A 26481-nucleotide genomic window follows, 5' to 3' on the forward strand; every position below is an offset into this window, starting at 1 on the left:
CGGAACAAGGAATTGAACCATGGCTCACCGGAGGCGACAAATTGAAACTCGCCGGTGGCAACAATGGATGTGGCGGCGGCTATGGTGGAGATGAAATTGGGCTAGGGTTTGGAGGGGAAAGGAGGCGGGCTTTAAAGGAGGAGGAGCAGTGGTCGGGAGCAGGCACCGCGGCTTGCCGTGGCCACGCTGGACCAGCCAGCGGTAGCCGGCGTGGCGCGCCGCCCCTGCTACCCAACGGGAGGGCGAGCAGGCAGGGGAGAAGAAAGAGATGGAGGCTGACGCGCAGGCCCGGGCAAGGGAAAGGGGAACCAACAGTTTGATTTCAAAAATTGAAACAAAGAGGTTCACAGTCTAAAAAATTCACAAAATGTTTAGTGGAGCTAGATAAAATCATCAAGAATATTTTACAACAAGAATCACTCGAAAAGCTTTTGTAGTTTGGTTGCACTAAAAAAAATAAAACGACTGCTTTTGAGTTTTCCAAGAATTTTGTAACTCGGTTCAAAGGTCATAAAATTCTGAAGAAAATTTTTTGTAGTATTTGAATAAAAATTTTGGAGGTATAGTTGCATAACAAAATTTGAACTTCCATCGCAAGCATACATTCAAACAAGCATCGAATTTAATTTTAAATAGGTGTACACATGCACATGATGCTCCATTATGCTTTGATGATGCTCATGATGATGTTGTTAACATGTTAATCGTGTTTAAATTTTTCGGATCGTGACATTTGCTCTCAAATCTCAACTCTCTCAAGCAGAGCATATATTTGCCTCATCTTGTTATGGCTCCATTTACAGCTTTACAACTACTCCTTCTGCCCTAAAATGTAGGTCATTCTAGGATTTTTCTAACATACTATAGAGATGGAGAAAATACTATCTTACTCCTAATTATTAAGCGTTGGAACTCTGTTTGGGTAACTAAATATGTGCTAATTAATGTAGCATGCTCTTTACCATGCACCTTTCTCACATGCACCTTTCTCTACATGATTGCATGCACGTTTTTTATTGGAAAAAACAAAAAACAATACATAATTAAGATGGTTTGATTCACTCTCAATCTAAAAGATCTTACATTTGAGTACAAAATTTGAATTCTAGAATGTTCTATATTTCAGGACGGAGGGAGTACACGACAAGTGCAAAGAGAAACTAGAGTGATGTTTGATTAACTTCCTAAGGAGTCAGAACGGCACGGTGGGTGATACTGATCCGATGTGATGACTACGGCCCCGTTTGGCAGGGCTCCTGAAGCGGCTCCAACACCAGCTCCAGCAGGAGCCGTGCCAAATGGGTGGAAATGGAGCAGCTCCATCACAGGAGCTGCACCTGAAGCCGATTCCGGCTTACACAAAGGAGGCGGAGCCACAGAAATGTGGCTCCACGCGGCTCCGCTGGTTGCATTCCTATCTTGTCCTCAGTCGAGAGCTCGCGGCGTGTGTGCGGAGGAAGCCAGCAACGCGCTCGGAAGAGTGGCTGGCGACGCACGCGGAGGTGCGAACCTGTGGCGGGGATGGCCGGCGATGGGAGCGCGAGGTGAGGCGGCGGCCCGCGGCGGGGATGGCCAGCCACGGGAGCGCGAGGTGAGGCGGCGTCAGTGACGGCCGGCCGCGGGAGTGCGGGGCGGCGGCAGAAGACGGTTGGCCGCAGGAGCTTGAGGAGGCGCCCGGCGGCGGCTGCGGGGAGAGGAGGCGCCGGCCGCTGCGATTGGAGGAGGAGGCAGCGGCGAGTGGAGGATGCGGGGGGGGGGGGGGGGGGGGCGCTTGAAGGAGGAGGCGGCGGCGGGGCTTGCAACGAGTCGCGAGGAAGGGGCCGGCGACTGGATAAGAAAAGAGGAGGAAAAAAGAATGGGAAGGAAAAAGATAAGAAGAGGAAAAAGAAAAGGTAAAAAGAAGGAAAAAAGGGGGTAATTTAGACTTTTTACAACCTCAATCCAACAAGTGAAGCTGTTTTACCAAACGTTTTCTAAAACGACTCCAACTCCACCAGAGAAGCCGCTTCACCGGAGGAGCCGGAGCCGGAGCTGTTTTTGGAGGAGCCAGAGCCCTGCCAAACAGGCCCTACACTGAGTACCCCTTTGGTATGTCTCCATATGAATGACTCTAGCTTCTCGCTACAGTAAATAGTAATGGAACGATACTGTTTCGCACAATTTTGCACTTGAACAAGAAGCTGGAAGCCTGGAACGCAAACCGTGATCCAAAATATGTGAAGCCAGCTAGTGGAGCCGCAAATTGTGGCTCCTCCGGTTCCTGCGCGCTACAAGCCAGAGGCCCTACAAGCTAGAGCCGTCCATAGCCACGCCAAACGGGGCCTAGTCATATTTATAGGAGCGAGGACAGTATCATATTACAATAATAATAATTAGTAATAGGATTCAATTAGTATAGAATTGCGTATTCTAATTACTAATTAGATATCCTGTTCAACACAACTGTGACGAACGAGCGTGGCAGTCACGCTGCAGATTTGTGCACATCTGATAGTGGAACATGTATTTGAAATTTCTAAAATTTTAGCTCAATTTTCTTATGGCTTAGCTAGGTTTCAGTACTTGCTCATTTTTTTTAAATTACACAATACAACTCAGACACTCATAACGCACGCACACTCACACTTCTATGAATACACGTGCGCAAACACTACCACTATGAGCATCTTCAAAGACTGAGTCGGCAAATTTTCGAGATTGACGAAGTCACCACAGGCGCCTCCCTGTCGACAGGAACGTCGCCTACCACTAAATACACAATACCGCTAAATCTCAGAATATTCGCTCCCATGAGGAGTCGAATCCATGTGCTACTTAGGCTTTTGTAACCGCTAGTATCAAAGTGGGCCAATAACATGTGGTAGAGGAGAATAAATCAGATGATTCTCAGAACAGCAGGCAACCTTTAGGCCATGGCAAAAAAAGCAAGAATGCACAGCAGCTGGAGTCTCATCTATTGATCATGCATGTGTAGGTACTTGTAGATACTATAGGTCTAAAAATATTAATAACCTTGCACATTATTTTTACGAATGCAATTCCATGAGTCGAGCATTGCTCCCCAACGCTTTTTAGTTTTCTTGATTGGTCCACTTCTAGGGTCGATTTGGAGTGTTTTATCATCGAGCAAATAACCCTTTCCTTCTATAACTTTCGTAGGTGCTTATGGTGTGTTCTGAATGGTTGAGAGCAAGGCTGCATTGCAATATTGAAGGGAAGATACTGGAAAAGATTCAGTTGTAAATGATTTACAGACTTAAAACTTAGCAGTACCATGACCGTAAAGAATTAGTATATTGTCAAATTACTTTGGAAAACATAGACATGGCCGGATATTTATAGGCAATTGATTGAGAGTTATACCATATGAATTGTACTCTACATGTTGAATGGACCACACCTCCTTAATGAACTCTCTTTCGATTTCGTTCTCATTTCACGCAAAAAGTTGCAATCGAAGTTAATAACTTTTTGGACCACCTATTTAAGCTAGTCTAGCTCACTCTTGGCTTTCAATATGGGACTAATGTCCACTACTACAAAAAAAGCTTTTTCGAGGCGGTTAGAAACGATTTACCGAGGCGAACAACACCAACCGCCTCGGAGCCAAGGTCACGGTAAATGTAACCTTTACCGAGACGGTTCCTGTTGCCCGCCTCGGTAAATCAACTAAAAAACAAAAAAAAAAGATCCGGCCCGGTGAGCCCATATCCACGGGCCCCGCGTGCCCATCGCCATGTTCTGCCGCCCGCAACCGCCGGATCCAGCCTTCCCCGCCGCGACGCCTTGGATTCGGCCACCTGCCGCCCGTCCGCCGCATCGTCCTACCACTGGATCTGGACTCCACCGCCACCTCAGGCACTAGTAGGGAGGTTGGGGAGGGAGCGTCGGGCTTCATCTGCATGGCCATGACCAGTGCCTTTGAGTTCTTCACCGCACACCGCACTACCCGCGGGCCCACCTCGCCAATCCCGAGCCAGAGCCAGATCCACACTGCTGCACCTCGCGCCGCCAGTGACGTGTGGCAGCACCTGCACACCAGGCCCCGCCCCGCGCCATGGAGGAAGGGGGGAGAGAGAGAGAGGAGGAGGAGGAGGAGGAGGAGGAGGAGGAGGAGGAGGGGGGGAGGCGCGCCGCCGGCTTGGGTGGGAGAGAGAGAGAATGGAGGGGGAGGGGAGGCACGTCATCGGTCCGGGTGGGAAAGAGACGGGGAGGGGAGGCGCACCGCCAGCTTGGGTGGGAGAGAGAGTGGCAGGAGAAAGAGAGAGGGTGGATGAAACCTAATTGCCCAATTTATATAAGCTCGGTAGTTAGAACTAGGCTCATATGGGCTCGTTTGGGCTTGGTCTATTAACCGAGGCGGACCATTATAATGGGTCCGCCTCCAAAAATAGAACTATTAATCGAAGCGGTCATTTTAATGACGACCGCCTCGGTTAATCGATTTTGCGATGCGGTTAATAAAAAAATGATCATCTCGGTTAATAGAAACCATTAACCGAGGCGGTTTATTTTCTTGCCTGCCTCGGAAGTGTTTTGGAAAGGTCGCGGTAAATTATTTTTTTTGTAGTAGTGATCTCAGGCTGCTACTAGTGCACACAGCACTAGCGCGTTTGTTGGGCCCGGCCCAACAGCCACACGGGCTGGGCTGTTACATAAATCATCATCATCATCAAAGCGAGATTTCGTTTCCATGAGTTAAGATTTGGAAGATAGGACAAATAATAAATAGTTGATGGTGTATTTAAAAGGAATATATAAGGTGGAAACTAAATTTTCGTGAAAACCCGTGCAAACCACGACAAAAAAATTATTTAAATTTATAAAAAAATCACACATGTAGATGGTATGCTGATATACAATCTTGTAAAATATATTGTCCAAACTCGAATTCGTCTCTGAAATATAAAAATAACAAATTTCTAACAAATCATCTGGACAACTTCTTAGCTTGAAATTTGTTATTTTTATATCTCACAAATGAAATCGAGTTTGAACAGAATATTTTATAAGGTTGTGTATCATTATATCATCTACATGTGTGATTTTTTCGTGAATTTAGATGACTTTTTTTTCGTGATTTGCACGAATTTTCACGAAAGTTGTGGTTTCCACAAGATACGTTCCCGTATTTAAATTTTACTAAGTGATTCCCCGCACGTTGCTGCGGGATTTGAGACATAGAAAAAAGATTATTTAGCTAAATAGAAGATTAATGACAAAATAGCACTCGTAAAGTATGAGATAAATTTTTCTTTTTTATTTCTTTATACTTTTTCTTTTTTCTCTCATTTTATTTTTTCCTGTTATTTTCTCTATCTTTTTCTTTTCCCTTTCTTTTTCTTTTTCTCCCTTTAATCCTTATCCTAGTATGTTTATTATTACATTATTCTTTGCCCACCTCTTTTCCTCCCCATTAGAAAACTATAAAAAAGGAGATTAAAAACAAAACACCTTGAAGATGAGCGTGAACACCACAAAAAACCTTTCATCTCCTTTTTCCTCCGATTTCTAGTTTGCATCCTCCGCCCCTTTGGCTGGAATTTCTCCACTCCTAGCGCCTCCCGCCGTTAGCAGTCGGTGATCAGAACTTGTCGGGCGCGAAGTCGTCGTCCCAGGCTATCCACCTGATGGGGTCGACCATCACGTCCAGCTCTGACTGCAGGAATGCGGTGCACGAGTACTGCTTCCACGAACAGCCCAGGTACGTGCGAGGCGCCCCGGCAGCAACGCGGCCAGATCCGCCTGTGTTCTGGTTGGGGTCCTCCCAGGCCCACGTCGTGAAGATGATGTTCTGATTGGGGAGCGAACGGCAGTCATGGACATGACGATGTCAAACTAATAATGTGGGCTCATGTAAGACATGAGACTAAACTGACCCAACACGAGATGATGACTTCTCATTACACAATATATACGCTGTGTCCTAAGACCTGAGATCGTCGTATGTACTCAAGATGTGAACCGACTTACTTAGGAGCCATCAAACACTGCACCATAATAGGGTAGTTATAAAGGTGGCTTTCGGGTTTGTCAAGAAGCATGCTGTGAGACATAGTCGGTCAAGATGGGATTTGCCCCTCTCTACAAGAGAGAGATATCTCTGGGCCCCTCGAGTGATTCGGATCAGGAAATGCATGGCCATGCTGGGGTTAAGAGTTAACCAAGGATTCCAAATCACAGGATCGAGAAAGAGTGGTCGGCTTTAAGCTAGACCAAATATCGTGAGGCAAAGGGAACAACATGTATATGATATTGTGGCGACTCGTCTGATATGATCTTTGTGTGTGTATAGGAGTTGACATGTCTTACTAGAGGCCACTGTCTACTATTGGACCGAGTAAGAGTACTCGGGTCATGTCTATTCGCATGTGAGCCCATAGGGTCACACACTTAAGGAAAAAAGTCTGATAAGGATGAGATCCGAATTAGACTGGGCTTAGATGCACTAATGTGCCATTTAGGCCCAAAAAGGGGCACCCAAGGTGGGGCCCAAGGCAGTCCACCTAAGGGGCTATATAAACAGAGGAGGGGGTGCCTAAAAACCCTAACCCTGGATACTATTCACACGGGTGACAGTACCATGAACAGTAACTACGCGCTACAATAGCGCCCCCTCCGTGTTCCTCTTCCTCGTCCATCTAGCTCTAGTTCGTTCTCGCGGATCTAGCAATCCGGAGTGCGAAGCTTCTTCCCGTCCGTGTGGACTTCGTGGAGGTGCTGCGTTTGCTGCACAAGGACGAGCCGTTCGTGAGGTGGTTCACGCAACTGCACTGCCGGCTTCCATCTGCACTACACCGACGCGCTACAGAAGTTCCGCAATCGTGCGTCTAGTGGTAATCCCGTGATCTATAACTGCAGTAATCCTGGTTTATGTGGTAGAAAATTTTTGTTTTTGCTACCCCATATTCCTACAGAAAGCATCTAGGCCCTCAAGGTATGTTTCGGTGATTAATGACAACCATTATTGTGACTGATGAGTTTGTGCAGCTTAATGAAATCTTATCGCTCATTGGATCATATGTTAAAGAGGCCCCTAAATTTCATTATTCAAAAAGGCTATCTCGTATTCAACTCAAGTATATAACAAGACTAAGGATCTTTCTAGTCCTAAGTGTCGCAAAGTTGAGAAGGACACTTAGGTTAGTATAGGTTTTATAGTTTTGTAGAGGTCACACTATTAAGAGGGGTTAAGGCCAAGTAACTTGAGCATGGACATGGTCAATCAAAAAAATGGATGCCCACATTGGTCACTCAGGTTCTTGGGAGCTCAAACAAGTGCTACTCAACTCATATCTCAAGCAAAGATGGATTTCATTCAAGACTCAAATCAAAACAGACAAAATCAGGAGAAAGTCTTATCACCGGTTTAACCGACGTCTTCAAGTTTCTATACGTCGGTTAAATGATGTCACTGAAGCATGGACACTGAGTACACCGGTTAAACCAACGATATTTGAAATTAACGTCGGTGCAGTTGTCCAGAATGTTGGTTTTCCATTGGTTTCTGAGCTTATACTCACCGGTTAAACCGATGATGGATTTGAGCTAACGTCGGTGTAGTTGTCCAGAGAGTTGGTTTTTCAGTTAATCATGGGACAGCTACATTCACCGGTTAAACCGATGATACGTCGGTTAAATTGCCAGAGCAGTAACGGCTAGTTTTTCAAAAGGGCAGTTTACATTCATCGGTTAAACCGACGATGACTTTTGGAGGGCCGTCGGATTAACCGGTGTTGCGTACTTTTCTGGTAGCTTTTCTCCAACGGCTCTATCCACGTGAGCTGCCTATATATACCCCTCCAATGAGTCATTTACAGCCTCTTGACACTAGGCAACACTCATACACTCATTCTTTTGTTGAGAGCCACCTTGAGCTTCACATTCCACTCATTTGATTATTCAATCATCCAAGAAGCAAGGCTAAGGACTTGAGTAGGGAGAAGCTTGTGTGCATATGTTCTTGGTGATCAGTTCTTGCTCAAGTGAAGGCCCTAGCTTGTTACTCTTGGTGATTGGCAACACCTAGGCGATCTTGGTGATTGAGGTGTTTCTTCCGGAGCTTGCCAAGTTGATTGTGGGAGCCCGAAGAAGATTGTACGTGGCTTGAGCTCCACCACGCCGGGATGGTGAACAGAGACTATTAGTGAGCACCCTCGTCTTGGTGACTTGGGCGGTGACAAGACTCTTAGTGAGTGTCACAACGTGGATGAGGGGTGTGTGCCAACACATCGACATCACGGGAAAAAATCCGGTCGTCTCTTGCCAACTCTTTACATTCAAGCACTTACTTTCATGCAATTTATTCATGTGCTTGACCCTACAGATCATAACTTAGCTCTACCTTGCTTAGCTTTATATCTTGTTGTATCCTTTATAGTTTGTGTAGGTTGCTTAGTTAGCCGGTTGGTGAATTGAGCCTTACTAGTATTGCATAGGTTAAGGTTGCTTTATTTTGATTTAGAAAATTGAAAAAGGCCCAATTTACCCCCTTCTTGGTCCATCGATCCTTACAATTGGTATCAGAGCCTCGTTGCTCATTTGGATGATTAGGCTTCGCCGCCTAGAGCTATGGCCAAGATGGGTGGTTCGTCTCCTCACTTCGAGGGCAAGAACTTTGCTTATTGAAAAGTTTGCATGGCCGCATACCTTGATGCGATTGCCCCCGAAGTGTGGTTAGCAACAAAGGCCGGGTTCACCGGAACTCCCACCTCAGAACAACTCAAGTGGAATGCCAAGGCTAGAAATGCAATTTTCGAAGCCATTAGTGAGGAAGTCTTTGCTAGAGTTAATGGCATGGACTTGGCAAGTGATATTTGGAAGGAGCTCATTGAAATTCATGAAGGCTCTACCAAAGTTCGTGAGCAAAAATGTCACTTGTTTAGAGCTAAGTATGATTCTTTTAAAATGCTAGCTCATGAAAATTGCAATGATATGTATTCTCGCTTGAATGTCATTGTCAAGGACATTAATGCGCTTGAAATATCTAAAATTGACAGTGGCTCCATCAACCACAAGATACTCATGTTCCTTCCCTATCTCAAGTACAACATCATCAATGCTATGCTTCAAAAGGAGAATCTTGATACGATGGAACTTGTGGGCGAAATTCGCGCTCATCAAATGGGTATTCTTGGTATGTCCGAAGAGCCAACTTCAAGCAAATCAATCGCTCTCAAGACCAAGATTAACAAGCACCGCAAGCTCAAGATGATCAAGCAAGAATCAAGCCCAAGCGATGAAGAAGATCATCATCAAGAAAGCACATCCGATGATGAAGATGATGATAGAGAACTTGCCCTCATAATGAGAAAGTTCACACGCTTGAACGACAAGATCAACAAGAGGGGTTACAATTTTGACCCTAAAAGAAAGATGTTCCGGCCAAGGGGAGATTCCAAGAGCAAAACTTGCTACAATTGTGGAGAAAAGGGTCACATCTCTCCAAATTGCCCCAAGCCGGACAAAAGAAAGAAAGAAAGCAAGAACAAGCATCGCCATGATTCGAGCGATGATGAAGAAGATGAGATGAAGATCAAGAACAAGAAATATGGGAAGAAGAAGAGCCATGAGAAGAAGACCAAGCTCTTCCCAAAGAAGAAAGGCAACACCAAGAGAAGCTTCTTGGTGGAAAAATAAGAATGGGTAACCGATGTCTCATCAAGTGAAGAATCAGGTGATGAAGAAGACATCGTCACCATTGCTCTCACAAATGAAGAACCATTACTACTGTGGCGGAACCACCCAAAACTACTGGGCCCAGGTGCACTGATCTTTGTTGCTAAGCAACTCTGACCCAAAATTGGCACGCACCAGTAGTTCCTCGAGTGAAGCCTCGATTAAAGCCACGCTATTCCAGGATCAGCAGACAACACTCACACGAAGGTGAGCCCAGAGATTACAACACAGAATATTTCATACATCTCAGAGTGATTGCAGCGGAAAGGAAATTTATTACAAACCAGGTTTAGAATTGTAAGGTACCACAGAGTTTCATCTACTCAAATTATTCAAGTCTCATTGTTCAACGGAAGCATTAAAAGATAACTAGCTTGTCGATTACCATATTTCTCGGTATGTGGCTAGTACTTTCAAACGCTTAACGAAATGAACCACACACCGCGACCTTAGCCATTTTTTACTACACCAGCGGGGTATCACAACTACACAACCCCGCCCGTTGTCCTTACATTTCAGCAGGAATTAAAGTCAGTGAAATTCCTATTTACTCGCGAGAGGCAGGAAACCCCTCGACTTCTACCGTACCTAATTAGCATGACAACTAGTCGATAAAAAGATCCGGGATCAAACATAGGTACCTAGGGATCATGCATCTAAGGTTTTCGATCAACGCCTAGAAAACTTAAATGCGGAAAGAAACTATTACAACACATTATAAGTAGATAGATGAATAATAATTCGGAAAATAGTGGGATTATGCTCCGGGGCTTGCCTTCTTGGGCACTGTCAGGCAGAAAAGCCTCTGGGGCTTGGCCCAGGTCTTGAGACAAGTAAATACAGTTCAAAGAGACCTCCTGATCCACACGAGAGTCCGCGGGCACCAATTCGTAGTCCCCGTCCGCGAGATTAACCGCTTCTATATGCAATGCGAGATTATGAGTTACTCATGGATAAAAGGTTTTCTTTCCTTCACGATAAAGTTGTAGTTCAACAAAAGTTAATTTAGTGATGATTTCAACATTTCATTTCATGGGCAGTCATTTATAGAGTAGTTTTTAATTTCACTTTACTTCATAAAAGAGCTGTGTGGTTTGGTTTTTATTTTTATCATTATAACACATAACATGCTTTCATTATTTCATAACAACAAATCTACTCATGAGCTAGTGATGAAAAACTAAAGCAACACAGATTCAACTTAAGTATTTATGGTATAATTTCCAGCCTCTAACCATAAAGCAATTACCACTATTATCCATGTAAGTAGATTACTCTAGTTGCTTCACCTTTTTTGCACAGAACGTTTTGTATGGGTTCTGGTGCTACAACTTTTACGAGAGTAACTTTATAGCATACACTTAGTACTGTAATTTTTCCATATTTTATACACTTATACAGCAGAGGTGACAAAAAGAACAAATTTAGCAAGCTTTTAAATAAGATTAATTCTACAGAGAGTTACATTAGGGATATGGTTCTCAAATTTTTACCAAAGCCTATTCATAAGCTAAACATACTCCAGAAAAATTATCAAGCTTTATGTCCAACAGATAAATTAGTTATGCAATTAATTTAACATGAGTTAGCATAAATTTCTCACAGTACAAATGACCAGTACTGCATGTGAACTTTTTATTAAAGATAGAGAATACTCTAAACAAGAACATGTCAAAAAATCATGATTAGATATGGTGTATTTTACTCAGAATAAAAATGATAAATCTAACCATGATATACTAAGCATGATTATTAACCCAAGCTAAACTCAGTAACTGCAGCCCAAAATTTATAGGCAGGAACACAGAACTAAGATGAGACTTCAAAAATAAATCTAGATTTTTCTGAGCAAAACAAATATATATGATGAATTAAGTCGATTAAACAAGCATAAAACATGGTATATAGCAAAAGAACTCTAATAAATCTGAAATTTTTGTATTAACAAGGTTTCAGTTATACATGTACGCAGTAAAAATTCCAGAGCAAGTTCATGCATATGTTTTCCAGTATTAAATCGAGTAAACCAACAACAGATTAGATAATCTTGATTGTTCCAACATGATAAATGTTTTGGTTGGTTGCCATCTTTTTACTGTGAGCTTAAAATTCCAGTAGTGATAACATATTCAAAAATCAAGGTCAGTTGTTGAGTAGAACTTTCTGAACATGCATAGGGTGATTTTCTTATTCTTTTTCCCAGATTAAATTTGGTTGAGTTTCTGCAGATGTGACTGTTACAAAATTTGTAGATCTTGTTACAAGGATTCCAGATCCGTTGAGTTTACATTTTTACGATTTTTCTGCGATTTGTTCTGCATTTTAGAAGTTCACTGGTATACACTGGAATTCTTGCAAACACACCCTTTAACGAAAAAAATAAATTACAACCGGGCCCTTCGCCGGCCTTCTCCGCCGCTGCAGCTCGCCCGGTGGTGTTCTGCTAGGCAGGGCTTACCGGGGCTGTAACAGAGAGGCGCGTGTGAGAGTAGGGATCGAGGAACACCTACCCTGGTCGGCGTTCGAGTGCTTGGTGCACGGAATCGAGCTCGTCGGCGTCAATTGTGGAGCGGATGTTCGGGTCGCCAGCGTTGTAGGTGAAGGAGGGCTCGGGGTAGGGGAACGGGGCGCGCACGAGCACCGCAAGAGCGTGAGGATGCGTCTGGGGTAGCTGTCGTGCTCGGTCTCCCTCTGGGCTGGCCGGTCCGCGGTGAGCCCGAGCTCGCCGGCGGCGGCGCATAAGGGGGAACGGCGACGGGAAGGGTCTGGGTTCGATTCCGCGCGCGTGGAGCTTAAATGGAGGGTGGAGAAGCATGTGGGGTGGTCGGATGGAGCAATGCAGGGCCGGGGTGGCTGGTCCGCGCGAGCTAGATCTCGTCGGCCATGGCTGAGCGGCGGGAGGAGAAAGAAGGAGAAGAAGCCGCGCAACGGCGGGGCTCCAGGGCTACTTATAGGCCAGAGAGCACCTGGGCGAGTGGAGTGGCGTCTGGGGGCGGTCGATTTGGCCCTGGGCGACTCGACGGCGATCGGGCGGAGCGGGCAGCGGCGCTGCGCATGGCGGGGGTGGCGTGGCGGCTCGGGAGCGCGTCTGGGACGCGTGTGAGCGTGGGAAGGTGCCAAGGGGCGGGCCAGGTGGCGCTAGAGGGGTTCCCCGGGTCCATTTGGCCGCGGGCGGGCGGTGGACGAAGTCCACCGGCGGCGTACGAAGTCCACCGGCGGCGTACGGCGGGCGGTGCGAAACAGAGCACCAGAGAGGAGAGAGATGGAGGTAAGGGCATATCTGCGATTTCTAAAAATCCAGGGACCTGTCGGTAAACTAAAAATATCTCCTACTTAGAGGGCTCAAATGAAAAAGTGTAGAATACCAATTTTGCATAACTTTTCAAGATCTACAACTTTCGTGTTATGCAAATTTTCATTTGAAACTCACATTGTGAACTATTTGTAAATTTGCAAACTTGCATAAAAGGGCTTTGGTTTTATTCTGTTTTTGATTGATTTTTGGCTGAAGTTCAATTGAGCACATGTCAATTGAAGTACCTCTCATGAGCCAAATAAAATTTTGTGCACATTTTTTAATTGAAATTTGAGTAGCTTTTCACTCCTTTTTCTTTCTCCTTTAATTTCTTTTGTATACTTTGACTTTTATTTGACCCCTTCTTTTTGAATTAATTTCCCACATTTTTTTTTAAGTATAAAATGGGTACAGTGATTGTAGTTAAGTGTACTGACACCTGAGGTGTCACAGCTACCTCCACCTTCTATGTGCCTCATGGCAAAAGGTAACATAAAGGTATGTGAGGAGGATAGTGATAGTGATAGTGATGATGAGCTTGATCCAAATGAATTTGCTAACCTCATCAATGAGTATACATCCGTCATCAAGAGGGAAAAGGGCAAGGTCAAGCACCTTGAGAGCACTCATGCCAAACTAGAGTTAGCTCACCCCGATTTGCTTGGCAAGTACGATGACTTGCTTAAAGAGCACAATGAGTCACTTGCACTTGCTAAGCAAGTTGAAGAGAGCCACAAGAAACTCAAGCAAGAGCATAGGGAGTTGGCTCACAAGTATCAAGAGCTTGAGTTTGCCTATGAAGCAATTGACCTGAGTCTTGACAACTCTATCAATGAAAATGTTGAAAAGGTCAATGCTTTTACTTCATGTGATGACCTACTCATTGATGCAAATGCTACTAATGTTTTTCCCAAACTTGCTCCGTCTAGGGAAAAGGAATTGATGGATTAAGTGGCAAGCCTCAAGAGTAGTGTGGAGAAACTCTCACGAGGAGAATACATCCACAAGGAAATTCTCTTCAACAATACTCGTGACTATGGCAAGAGAGGTCTTGGTTCATTTCCGGAGCCAAACCAAGGCACTACTCCTTCTCCGGAGATCAAGACTAGCTTCATTATAGAAGTTGGATCATATTATCAACATTGCCAAGTCACCGGGCATCACACTAGGGAGTGTCCCTTGCCATCACGTCATCTCCCTACTTTACCTAAAAATTACTCATCTATGCATAAAAATAATCATTTTCTTTTGAGTAAGGTAAAGGGCAAGGTGAAGGCAAAATTCATTGGCAAGGTCACAAAGGAAGCAAAGAAGAAGCTCCCCAAACAACTTTGGGTCCCCAAAGCTCTTGTCACATATGTGCAAGGCCCAAAGCTCGTTTGGGTTCCAAAAACTCAAAAATGATTCTCATTTGTGTAGGTGAACTATAAAGCCGGTGGAAAACATTGGGTACTTGATAGCGGTTGCTCTCAACACATGATCGGCAATGATAGCATGTTCACCTCTCTTGAAGACCCCGGCGATCATGAACATGTCACCTATGGTGATAACTCAAGGGGGAAGTTTTAGGTTTGGGTAGAATAGTAATTTCTAAAGATCTATCCATTTCTAATGTCTTATTTGTAGAATCACTTAGTTTTAATCTTATTTCAATTGCTCATTTATGTGATCTTGGACTAACGTGTACCTTTGACAAGAATGGTGTTGTAGTAATTTTTGAAGAAGATAAGTCTTTGGTATTCACGGGGTTTAGGCATGACAACATTTACTTGGTGGATTTCTCTTCAAAGCAAACAAGCCCCATGACATGCCTCTTCACCAAGTCGTCTCTTGGGTGGCTTTAGCATAGAAGAATTGCTCATATTTGCATGAGCAACCTCAAGAAAGCCCACAAGAGAGGGATGATCACTGGCTTGAAGGATGTCACCTTTGACAAGAACAAACTATGTAGTGCATGTCAAGCCGGAAAGCAAGTTGCAACACATCATCCCATCAAGACAATGTTGTCTACCTCCAAGCCGCTCGAGCTACTTCACATGGATCTCTTTGGTCCAACCACATACAAGAGCGTTGGTGGTAACCTCTATTGCCTAGTAATCGTTGATGATTTTTCACGTTACACTTGGGTCATATTTCTAGGCGATAAGAGTGAATCTCCGGAAGTCTTCAAGACATTTGCAAAAAGAGCTCAAATGGAGTACAACTCCCCAATTGTGAAGATCCGGAGTGACAACGGCACCAAGTTCAAGAATATGAAGATTGAAGAATGGTGCGATGAAGAGGGTATCAAGCATGAGTTTTCCGCCACCTACACGCCTCAGCAAAATGGAGTGGTGGAAAGAAAGAACAAAACACTGATCACTCTAGTAAGAGCAATGTTGGATGATTATGGCACGTCAGAGAGGTTTTGGGCGGAAGCAATCAATACGGCTTGCCATGCATCCAACCGGGTGTATCTTCACCGACTCCTCAAGAAAACGCCATATGAACTCATCACCAGAAAGAAACCAAACATCTCCTACTTTCGAGTCTTTGTTTTCAAATGCTTCATTTATAAGAAGAAAAGACTCGGTAAGTTTGAGAGTAGATGTGATGAAGGATTCTTTCTTGGTTATGCATCAAACTCCAAAGCATATAGAGTATTCAATCAAACCTCCGGGTTAGTTGAAGAAACATGTGATGTGGAGTTTGATGAATCTAATGGCTCCCAAGAGGAGGTTATTGGCTATGACAATGTAGGTGATGAGGAGATTGAAGAAGCTTTGAAGAAGATGTCCATTGGGGATATCAAGCCGGAAGAGGTGCATGAAGGCAATGAGCAAGGGGGAGGACCTTCCTCGTCTACACCAAGTACCTCCATGGCACCCCAAGTGGATGAAGATAAAGAAAAAGATGATCTACAATCTCAAGAAAGTTTTCCAACGCCAATACCCCAAGTGCAAGAACAAGAAGAGCAAAATGTTCCACCACAAGCACAAGTCATCCATGATCCACCTCAACAAACATCCACGCATGTACCGCTAGTGAAGCATGGTCGTATCTCTAAGGATCATCCAATTGATCAAATCATTGGTAGTCCTTCCAAGGGAGTAAGAACTCGTTCTAAGCATGCCTCATTTTGCGAACATTACTCGTTTGTTTCTTGTATTGGCCCCACTAGCATAGAGGAAGCGCTTGAGGACTTGGATTGGGTGATGGCCATGCAAGAAGAATTAAACAACTTCACCCGCAATGAAGTTTGGGTCCTCGAAGCTCCTTCGAAAAACAAGAACATCATCGGCACTAAGTGGGTCTTCCGAAACAAGCAAGATGAACATGGGGTGGTGGTACGCAATAAAGCAAGACTTGTGGCAAAAGGGTTTTCTCAAGTCAAAGGTTTGGATTTTGGTGAAACTTTTGCTCCGGTTGCAAGACTTGAAGCTATCCGCATCCTTCTTGCTTACTGTTCTCATCATAATATCAAATTATATCAAATGGATGTGAAAAGTGCATTCTTAAATGGCTTTATTAACGAACTTGTTTATGTTGAGCAACCTCCCGATGTTTGAAGATCCGAGAAATCCTAACCATGTTTATAGGTTGCACAAGGCACTCTATGGGCTCAAACAAGCTCCAAGGGCTTGGTATGAGAGGCTTCGTGGCTTCCTAATCATGCAAGGCTTCAAGATCGAGAGGGTGGACAACACATTGTTCACAAAAGACTTCAACGGGGATCTTTTCATTTGTCAAATTTATGTTGACGATATTATCTTTGGCTCAACTAATGATTTACTAAGCCATGAGTTTGCTACCATGATGTCTAGGGAATTCGAGATGTCCATGATCGGCGAATTGACCTTCTTCCTTGGTTTTCAAGTCAAACAATTGAAGGAAGGGATATTCATCTATCATGAAAAATATACTAAAGATATCTTGAAGAAGTTCAAGATGGATGAATGCAAGCCGATCAAGACACCCATGGCAACCAATGGGCATCTCGACTTGGATGTGGACGGTAAACCAGTTGATCAATCCCTCTATCGTTCTATGATAGGGTCTTTGCTTTACCTTACCGCATCTAGTTCCGATATAATGTTTAGTGTGTGCTTGTGTGCCCGCTTTCAAGCAAACCCAAAGGAATCACACCCCTCGCCTGTGAATAGGATCCTTCGGTATCTCAAGCACACCTCAAGCATAGGCTTGTGGTACCCCAAGGGTGCTAGCTTAGATCTCTTGGGATACTCGGACTCGGATTTTGCCAGAAGCCATGTGGATCGCAAGAGTACCTCCGGGTGTTGCCACTTGCTTGGGCGTTCTCTAGTTTCTTGGTCAAGTAAGAAGCAAAATTCCGTGGATTTGTCCACCGCAGAAGCGGAATATATAGCGGCCGGTGCATGTTGTGCCCAAATCCTATATATGAAGCAAACCTTTTTGGACTTTGGTGTGAAACTAGATAGGATTCCACTCCTTTGTGACAATGAAAGTGCCATAAAAATTGCCAAAAATCCAGTTCAACACTCTCGCACAAAGCACATTGATATTCGACATCACTTCTTGCATGATCACGAAGCTAAAGGAGACATATCTCTTCAAGGTGTGAGATCCGAGGAGCAATTGGCGGATATTTTCACAAAACCTTTAGACGAGAGTACCTTTGTTAGGCTAAGAAATGAGCTAAATGTTTTAGATGCGGCAAACGTCATGTAAAGTTGCTATGCCATATAAAATGCATACATATTTATAGGACACTTGTCTAACCATGGTAAGATAGTGATGAGCATGGGATTAGCTAGAGGTGGTGGTTCACTTGTTTTCCTCTAGGCTTGTAGAAAGGCTCATCATGAAGAAGCTACCCATGGGTTCAAACTTGACAAGTAGAACTTAAATTCTTGTTATGCATTTCTTGTCATATAGATATGCACTTCATATTTACACTTCTCTCGTGTGTGGTTATAGTTTGCACCATCATTGCATGCGTAAGGGTCACAAAGGAGATCACTTGATGAAAATGAGACTTGTTTCATATGCAAGATCTCAATTCATGAGAAGTGAATAGAACAAAGTGTTAGGTGCGTTATTGCCTAGTGAGTCATGTCATGATGAGTTTGAAGCTCTCTATCTTCAATATTTCTATGACATGGCTCATACATTTTTGGCGCTTTGTCTCGCTTCGCGGCTTTTCTTTGTGTTTGAAAAGAAAAACTATTAGGCTTGTATGCTATTCTAAATATTTTGAGGGGTAAAGTCGCCTATGCAAGTCCATTAACTTGAGTTTAGATGAATTTTATAAGTTTATTGGACTTAGCATAGAAGAGTGAGCTGAGTGAAGGTTTTTCGGGTTCACTGGTTAAACCGACGTTTAATGGATCTTCACCATCGGTTTAATCGGCGTTACTAAGTTCCGTCTCAGCTCAGTCAAATCCAGGCGTTCAACCGGCGTATGCAAATTGTCATAGAGCGGTCCAAATAATACCAATCAAGTGCAATAATTAACACTTAAACTTAAACCAGAATTACTGCACTCAACTAGTACACTTAGACCGCCTGCTGTAACCAGGATCGATTACACAGGAACTCTCGCCAAAAGACGAGCACAGATGATTACCGGCAGCAAAAGCGTTCAAAGTCATTTACAACCCGAGTTTAACAGAAGTTCCAACTTAAACTACAACAAGTGTTTACAAGCTAGTTTTACAAGTCAAACCTCAGAGTTCAAACGCAGCGGAAAGTAATTTTAGAGTTTAAAACAAAGTTCAAAATACAGTATGATAACCAACGTCGCAGACAAAGACGAGCTTCACACCTTGCCCACTAATGTGAGGCTCACCTGCCCGAACTTCACGGAGAAGACATGACCCACTCAACCGACCAACCCGGAGGAAGTGGTTGACCGATCCACGAGACGCAGATCTCTTCGGAGTCCTCCGGAACGCATCCTGCTAAAATATATGGCAACAACAAGCTTGAGTATTCTATTACTCAGCAAGACTTACCCGACTATGGGTATACTTAGCCCATTATCTAGACATGCAAAGCTGTTTGGCTCTGGAGTTATTTTGCTGAAAAGCTGCTAATATTGAATCCTTACTTTCAATATTTTAGCACCAATTGAGTTGACCACTATAACTTAGGTTTGCCTAGTACTCTAGAGCATACATGGTTGATCATATTAATCTTAACAACATGCAACTCCATTTTTCCATTCCAGTCTCATTCCATTTCTTTACTACGATGTGACGAAGTGACCAAGGTTCTCATAACCGCGAGTCACGGCAAATCGATCCGATTTAACCTTGCAAGGTGGACCTAACACACACGTCACATATAGGCCCCGTCGGACCCTACGTGGCAACCCTTCACATGTGCACACCGAATAGGCGAACTGCCCTGCGACCCGGGACTGCTAGCCCCACCGATACCAACGAAGGGTCAGCCATGAGTTTGTATACTAGCTCCACTGGTGAAGACAGTATCAAGTCCGCCTACCGGTGCACATATGATATTGAGCTTACCGGTTTCGACTACCTCCTACTCCCGGCATGCGGTTAGTACTGTTCAAACTTGGTCAGCACGGCCAACAATGGTATGGTCCTTGATCGACACAGGCGGAGGCGTACTTTTCAGTGGTAGCTCTCTCGGCCTGTCTGCCCCTCCTCCGGTCCTGGGCAGAAGTCGGACGGTAAACTGGGAACCGGGGGGCCTCATCCTGATGGTAGACATCGCTGATGGGTGACTCAGCTGGCACAATCATGGAGCAGATGAAACTGATCCAGTGGGCATATGAAAACTGGCGCACAACACCCATTCCATCAGTGATCACATCCTCTATCTCAGCCAGAATAAAATCTACTATGTCAAATGGCTCGTGAGTGAGGATGTGTAGAAGAAGTAACTGCTGCAGACCTGTGAACCCCTCTGGGTAGCCACTCCTCGGTAACAAGGTCCTCTGGAGGGCCATGTGTACTGTGTAAACCTCGGCTGTCAGCAGGCTGGGGACCCTAGCATAGGAAGCAGGGAACGATTGACGGAAACACCGAGAGATCGCCTCGTGAGAAGGTGCTATCCCGCCAATCAACGCCCTGCGAGGTGGATCTGCGTCCCCGTAGACTCTCTCGTGTAGGGAGACATCGACCAAGTCGACTCCAAGGATTCCTGCAATCGTCACCCTCGTCAAACCAAAGACCTGGCCTCCAAACATGAAATGCACGGCTCTGCGCTGGGAGCAATCCAGGCTGTGGCATAAAACACTTGGACCCAGTCCTCAATGTACCTATTCTGCCCCATCTCAAGCAGTCTAGGCAGCCCTCTGAAGTGAGAAAAGTGCTCTCTGACATCTGCCCCTCCTGCTGCTGTCCTCAGAGAGACCCAGTCAAGCACACGGTGAGGGAAGATCCGGTGGTCCCTCCTCTGATAGGTCTCGTAAAAACTAGCCTGCAACAAGGTCCAGAACCTCCTGTCAACATGGCTGTCCCGGCCAACTAGGAACCAATCCTCCTCCTCAATGCTCCACCTGAGCCTCTTGACCTTAACCGCATTGGCTCTGGTCAAGTTCTGGAGCAGGACCCCTGGCTCCAGACGCACGACCATGTCCATACGGAACACTGCGCGCTCGGCCTCTAGGGCCTCTGCTCTGCGTGCTGCTGCTGCTGCTATGGCAGACCTCTAAGGTGGCTGAGGCTGGTGTCCACCTCGTGTCCTAGGTCCGGTGCGACGCTCGGTCGCTGGCGACTCTTCTGCCGCTGCTGACGTCTGCCGAGTGCGGCCAGAACATCGTGGAGTAGGAGAACTCTACCCCTCTGACTCAGCTGACGGCTCCCCCTCGGACGAATCTCTCTCTATCTGCTGTGCCGTGGCCCTGGTGGCCCTGCCTACTCTGCCTCTGCCTCTGCCCATGCTGGGCTGCTGCTTGATCCGGAACGAACGAGCACGCCCCGAAGCCTGCTCCTCGGCGGCCTTGGCAACCATCTCGGCCCTCTCGGCCACCCTCTCTGCTTGGGTCCTCTTGTGGACTTGCTTCTCAACCATGATCTCCTTGCCCTTCCTCTTCTCGCGGCCCATCTCGGTGAGTAGTTGTGAGAACGCGGCTACGGGTGTGCTAAGGTAAGCGTGAGGCGACGCAAAAATGGCTCGGACAATTCGTCAAGCAGTTGGCGTGCGTGGTGTGGAAAGCAATGGAGATTGGTGTGCGGCATGTGGGTACTGTGTGGTGCGACGTGGAGCGGCTTGGGCTTGCTTGCGTGGAGCTGTGGTGGCGAGGAGCTGTGGTGGCGGCGCGGTTTTGCGGCGGCGGTGCTTGGCGGCTGCGCTGGGCGGACAGGCGGTGCGTGCGCGGGCGCTGCGCAGGCGCGCGGGCGGCACGGGCAGGCGGTGAGGTGGCCCGGCGTGAAGCGTGGAGGTGTGCGGGCTGGAGGAGCGGCGGCGGCGTTGTAGTGTGTGGAGACGAGAAGGAAGCAGGCGGAAGTGAAGCCGGCGGCGCGGGCAAGAGAGATATGTGACATGTGGGCCCCGTGATTTTCTTTAACACCGGTCGATTCGACGCTTAGGTTTTGAATGCCGGTTGATTGCGTCGGTTCAGTTTACCCGAGACTCCAGCAAATCTGCATCTGAACACCGGTTGAACCGATGATGTGAAGTTTGAACTCGACGGTTGAACACTGAAATCATCGGTTGATTGCTAGGTCAGAACTGTGTTATGTTCACCGGTTGATCCAATACTGTGACATTTGAGTAACACTGGAGTGTTCACAGAGCGGTCCAAATAATACCAATCAAGTGCAATAATTAACACTTAAACTTAAACCAGAATTACTGCACTCAACTAGTACACTTAGACCGCCTGCTGTAACCAGGATCGATTACACAGGAACTCTCGCCAAAAGACGAGCATAGATGATTACCGGCAGCAAAAGCGTTCAAAGTCATTTACAACCCGAGTTTAACAGAAGTTCCAACTTAAACTACAACAAGTGTTTACAAGCTAGTTTTACAAGTGTTTACTGAGCTTACCGGTTTCGACTACCTCCTACTCCCGGCATGCGGTTAGTACTGTTCAAACTCGGTCAGCACGGCCAACAACGGTACGGTCCTTAATCGACACAGGCGGAGGCGTACTTTTCATCCATTCCATATCCATAACCAATCCATCTCCGCCCGGTCTCCATTTTTTCTTTCTTCTTCTCAAGGATTCGTTCTCCAGCAACTATTTCATAAGTAACAAGACCTATATCTCGCGAGTGACAGGAATCACTCGTCTTCTACCGAATCCTAATTAAGCATTGCAGTACTAACGACCTGTATACTAGTAGAGTGACTGAGGAAACCTAGGGATCATGCATCTAAGGTTCCAATCAACTCCTAGAAACTTAAATGCACAATAATTATATAACAAATATTGAATACTGAAATTAAGGGTTATGCACCGAGGCTTGCCTTGCCAGTCAGCGGGGTTAGCGACTTCTGGATCTGGCTCGACGGCTGCTTCGGCTCGTGGTTCCCCTGCTTGCGGCTCCTGGATCGGCTCGGCGACCAACTCATAGACGGCTTCGCTCGTGACGTCTACAAGTATGAAAAAGGATGCCATGCAATAATTAAACTAGTGCAATGAAATGACACAAGTGTTCAAGATGCAACGATAACACCGAAAGAAAGATTATTTGGCAGCGCAAAAAGAAAAGATTGCGGCTAGGAGCGAAACACGTGCAGGAACTCGACTTGCCGACAAAACTTTACTAGCATGAAAATACATTGATAACACATGCAAGAAAAAATTTATTAACAAATATTGAGAAAAGAAAACAATTACTTTGCTACTAACTACAATAAATCGAGCATAAATGGATTTGCAACACACGCAATGGTTTTACCCATGGAAATTTTTCAGTGAACCACACATACAAAAAGTAATTTACTGAACAAATTTCATAATTTTCAGAGCAATAGAACAACTGGTATTAAATAAACTAGGTTAAACACAAATTGAATTTTTAGCAGGGGCAAAAGTGACATTTCCCAAGCACAAGTATTTTTCTTCTGAAGATCTCGATTTTATAAACCTAACAAAATTTATTTTGCATTTTTCTCATTTTTCTGCATTTTTGTACACAATTTCAAAGTTTTCAGCCGAAATACAAAATTGAAATTAGAAAAGATAATTTAAAAAGGAGGGCTGACGACTGGGCCCCACATGCAAGTGGGAGGCCCAGCCCGCCCCCCTCCCCTGCTCGCGGTGTGCGGCCAGGCAGGCACGCGGCGGCGCGGCTCACCCGCCGGACCGCGGCTCGCCGGCGGCGCGGCATGGCCCGCCCGCGGCCAGGGCACCCCGGCGGGGCCAGCGCACGCGGCGGCTCGGCAGGGGCCCGCGTGCGGCGCCTTCCGCGGTGGCGCGTGGCCGTTCCAGCCCGGCCGGCGGTGGAGGCGGGGCCAAGCGGCGAGGGGTGCGATCCACGGAGGCCGGCGGCTACGGGGCGCGCGGCAGCGGCTTGCGGGAGCTCGCGCAGGGCGGTCCGCAGCGTGCGCGCGCGGCGGCGCACGGCGCACACGGCGGCGCGGCGGCGCACCGGCTCCGGCGGTGCGGGATTCGAGCAGGGATGGGGTTGGGAAGGGAGAAGAGAGCGCGGTGAAGCTCACCGGCAACTCGATTTGAGCGGAGGAAGGCCGGGGAGGGGAGCTCGACGAGGGGGCGAAGCTTCGGGCGGCAACAAAGGCGGCCACGGTGGTCTGAATGGCGATTTGGCCGGGGAGCGGCTCAATCGAGCTCGAGAAGGGGTGGTGGAGCTTCGGGACGAGGTAAATCGGCTTGGGGTGCGAACAATCGAAGCGGAGCGGCGAGGGTGGTCGGCACGGCGGCCGGCGATGGCTCTGTTCGAGCTCGGCTCAACCCACGCGCGTGAGGAAGGAGAAGGGGAGGGGAAAACGGACACGGCTCTGGGGAAAGGGATAAGGACGCATCTGCATGTCTGCGCGGAGAGCGAGGATCGACGCCGGCCGACGCGTGGCGACGCGAACGTCGAGCTCGGCGGGGCACTGTCCAAAACAGGGGAGGCACAGTCCGAGTTTGAGTGGTTTTTAGCTGACTTTGACCAACCAAAACTCCAAATTTTACATTGGAACATGAAATTTGGCCAAAATAGAAGTTGTAGAGGACGATAAGATCTACAACTTTTGTTTTGGGCGAAAGTTGATTTGAAGCTCGGATCATGGAGAAAAACGAGATCGAACACGGCTAATCAACATTTACCGCGTGAACTCGGTTAATGCTAATGACAAGATTAAACTCCTAATTAGCGACTTTAAGCTCATGATTAGTGCTCAGTAACACTGGGGTGTTACAGCCTTCCCCCCTTAAAGGAATCTCGTCCCGAGATTCACGCATGAGGGAACGTAAAAGGCGAGAAGGTTCGAAAATGTAGTACCTGGATGAGCGTTTAAAAAGTCCGGATACTTGGATCTCAGAAATCCCTCTTGCTCCCAAGTAGCTTCATCTTCGGAGTGATTACTCCATTGAACTTTGTAAAATCGGTTGGTTGTGCGAAGAGTAACTCGATCCTTGCAATCAAGTATCTTGATTGGACGCTCAGGATAAGTGAGATCAGATTCTAACTGAATGGTGTCACTATCAATAGCTTCAGTTGGAACTCTCAGACATTTCTTTAATTGAGACACATGGAAGATGTTGTGAATTGCCGAAAATGTTACAGGAAGGTTCAACCGGTAAGCTACTAGACCACATCTTTCTACAATTGGATATGGACCAATGTAGCGGGGAGCTAGCTTTTCTTTTATCCCAAATCTTTGCACGCCTTTCCAAGGTGATACTTTTAAATAGACATGGTCACCGACTTCAAAAACAAGTGGATCACGCCGTTTATCCGCATAACTCTTGTAACGGGACTGTGCAATCTTCAAGTTCTCTTGAATAAGGCGGACTTGTTCTTCAGCTTCTTGAACCATATCGGGTCCAAAGATAGTTCTTTCCCCCGCTTCAGACCAATTCAGAGGCGTACGGCATCGACGACCATATAAGACTTCAAATGGTGCCATTTTTAGGCTTTCTTGATAGCTATTGTTATAAGAAAATTCCACTAATGGTAAACATTGATCCCATTTCTGCGGATAGGCTAGGACACATGCGCGGAGCATGTCTTCTAAAATCTGATTGATTCTCTCTGTTTGGCCATCTGTTTGAGGGTGATAGGCGGAGCTGCGGATCAACCGAGTTCCTAAACAAGCATGCAATTGTTCCCAGAAGCGAGCAACAAATTGGGTCCCTCGATCTGATATGATAGTCTTTGGCACACCATGTAAACATAGGATGCGATCCATATACAACTCGGCATATTGTTTGGTCAAATATTTTGTCTTAACTGGGAGAAAATGTGCTGATTTGGTAAGGCGGTCTACAATGACCCAGATCGAATCATAATCCTTTTGAGTTTGGGGTAACCCGACAACAAAATCCATGCTGATGTCTTCCCATTTCCATTCAGGAATACTCAAGGGTTGCAACGTTCCAGCTGGCTTGAGATGGCTAGCTTTGACCCTACGACAGATGTCACATTCTGAAACATACTTGGCAATCTCTCTTTTCATCCGAGTCCACCAAAACTGTTGTTTCAAGTCTTGATACATTTTGTTGCTACCAGGATGAATTGATAGTCGAGAGGTATGAGCTTCATCAAGAATTTGCTTTCTGAGCGCAAAATCCTTAGGCACCACTAATCGGTTCTTAAACCATAACACATTCTCACTATCTTGGTGGAAACAACTTACTTTCGGATCTCCTTCTGATAATCTCCTCTGAATTTCCTTTATTCCTTTATCTTTCTTTTGTGCTGTGATGATTAGATCACGAAGAGTAGGAGTGAGTTCTAGATGGGCCAGTGTGCCATGTGGTACAATGCTCAAGGTTAGCTTTTCCATTTCAAAACAAAGAGACTCGCTTAATGGTATAGTTGAGATGCAATGACAGTGAGCTTTGTGACTTAGCGCATCTGCAACTACATTCGCTCTACCAGGGTGATAATGCACTTCAAGTTCAAAATCCTTGATCAGTTCCAACCATCGCCTTTGGCGCATGTTCAAATCAGGTTGAGTAAAAAGATACTTAAGACTCTTGTGGTCAGTAGTAGATGCGACAAGGACTACCCAAGAGATAATGCCGCCATATCTTCAGAGCATGAACTACAGCAGCTAATTCCAAATCATGAGTTGGGTAGTTTTCCTCGTGGCATTTGAGTGACCTAGATGCATATGCAATCACTCGGTTCTCCTGCATCAAGACACAACCAATACCATTACCGGATGCATCACAGTATATGTTGAAAGGTTTTGATGTATCGGGTTGAGCCAGGATAGGTGCAGTAGTTAAAAACTTTTTCAGAGTTTGAAAAGCCTCTTCACATTTGTCATTCCAATGAAACTTGACACCTTTCTTGAGTAGCTCGGTCATAGGCTTAGCAATTTTCGAAAACTCTGGTATGAATCGACGATAATACCCAGCTAATCCTAGAAAGCTGCGGATTTCCTTAACT

The sequence above is a fragment of the Panicum virgatum genome, chromosome 2K, assembly GCF_016808335.1.
Source record: "Panicum virgatum strain AP13 chromosome 2K, P.virgatum_v5, whole genome shotgun sequence".
Taxonomy (NCBI): Eukaryota; Viridiplantae; Streptophyta; class Magnoliopsida; order Poales; family Poaceae; genus Panicum; species Panicum virgatum.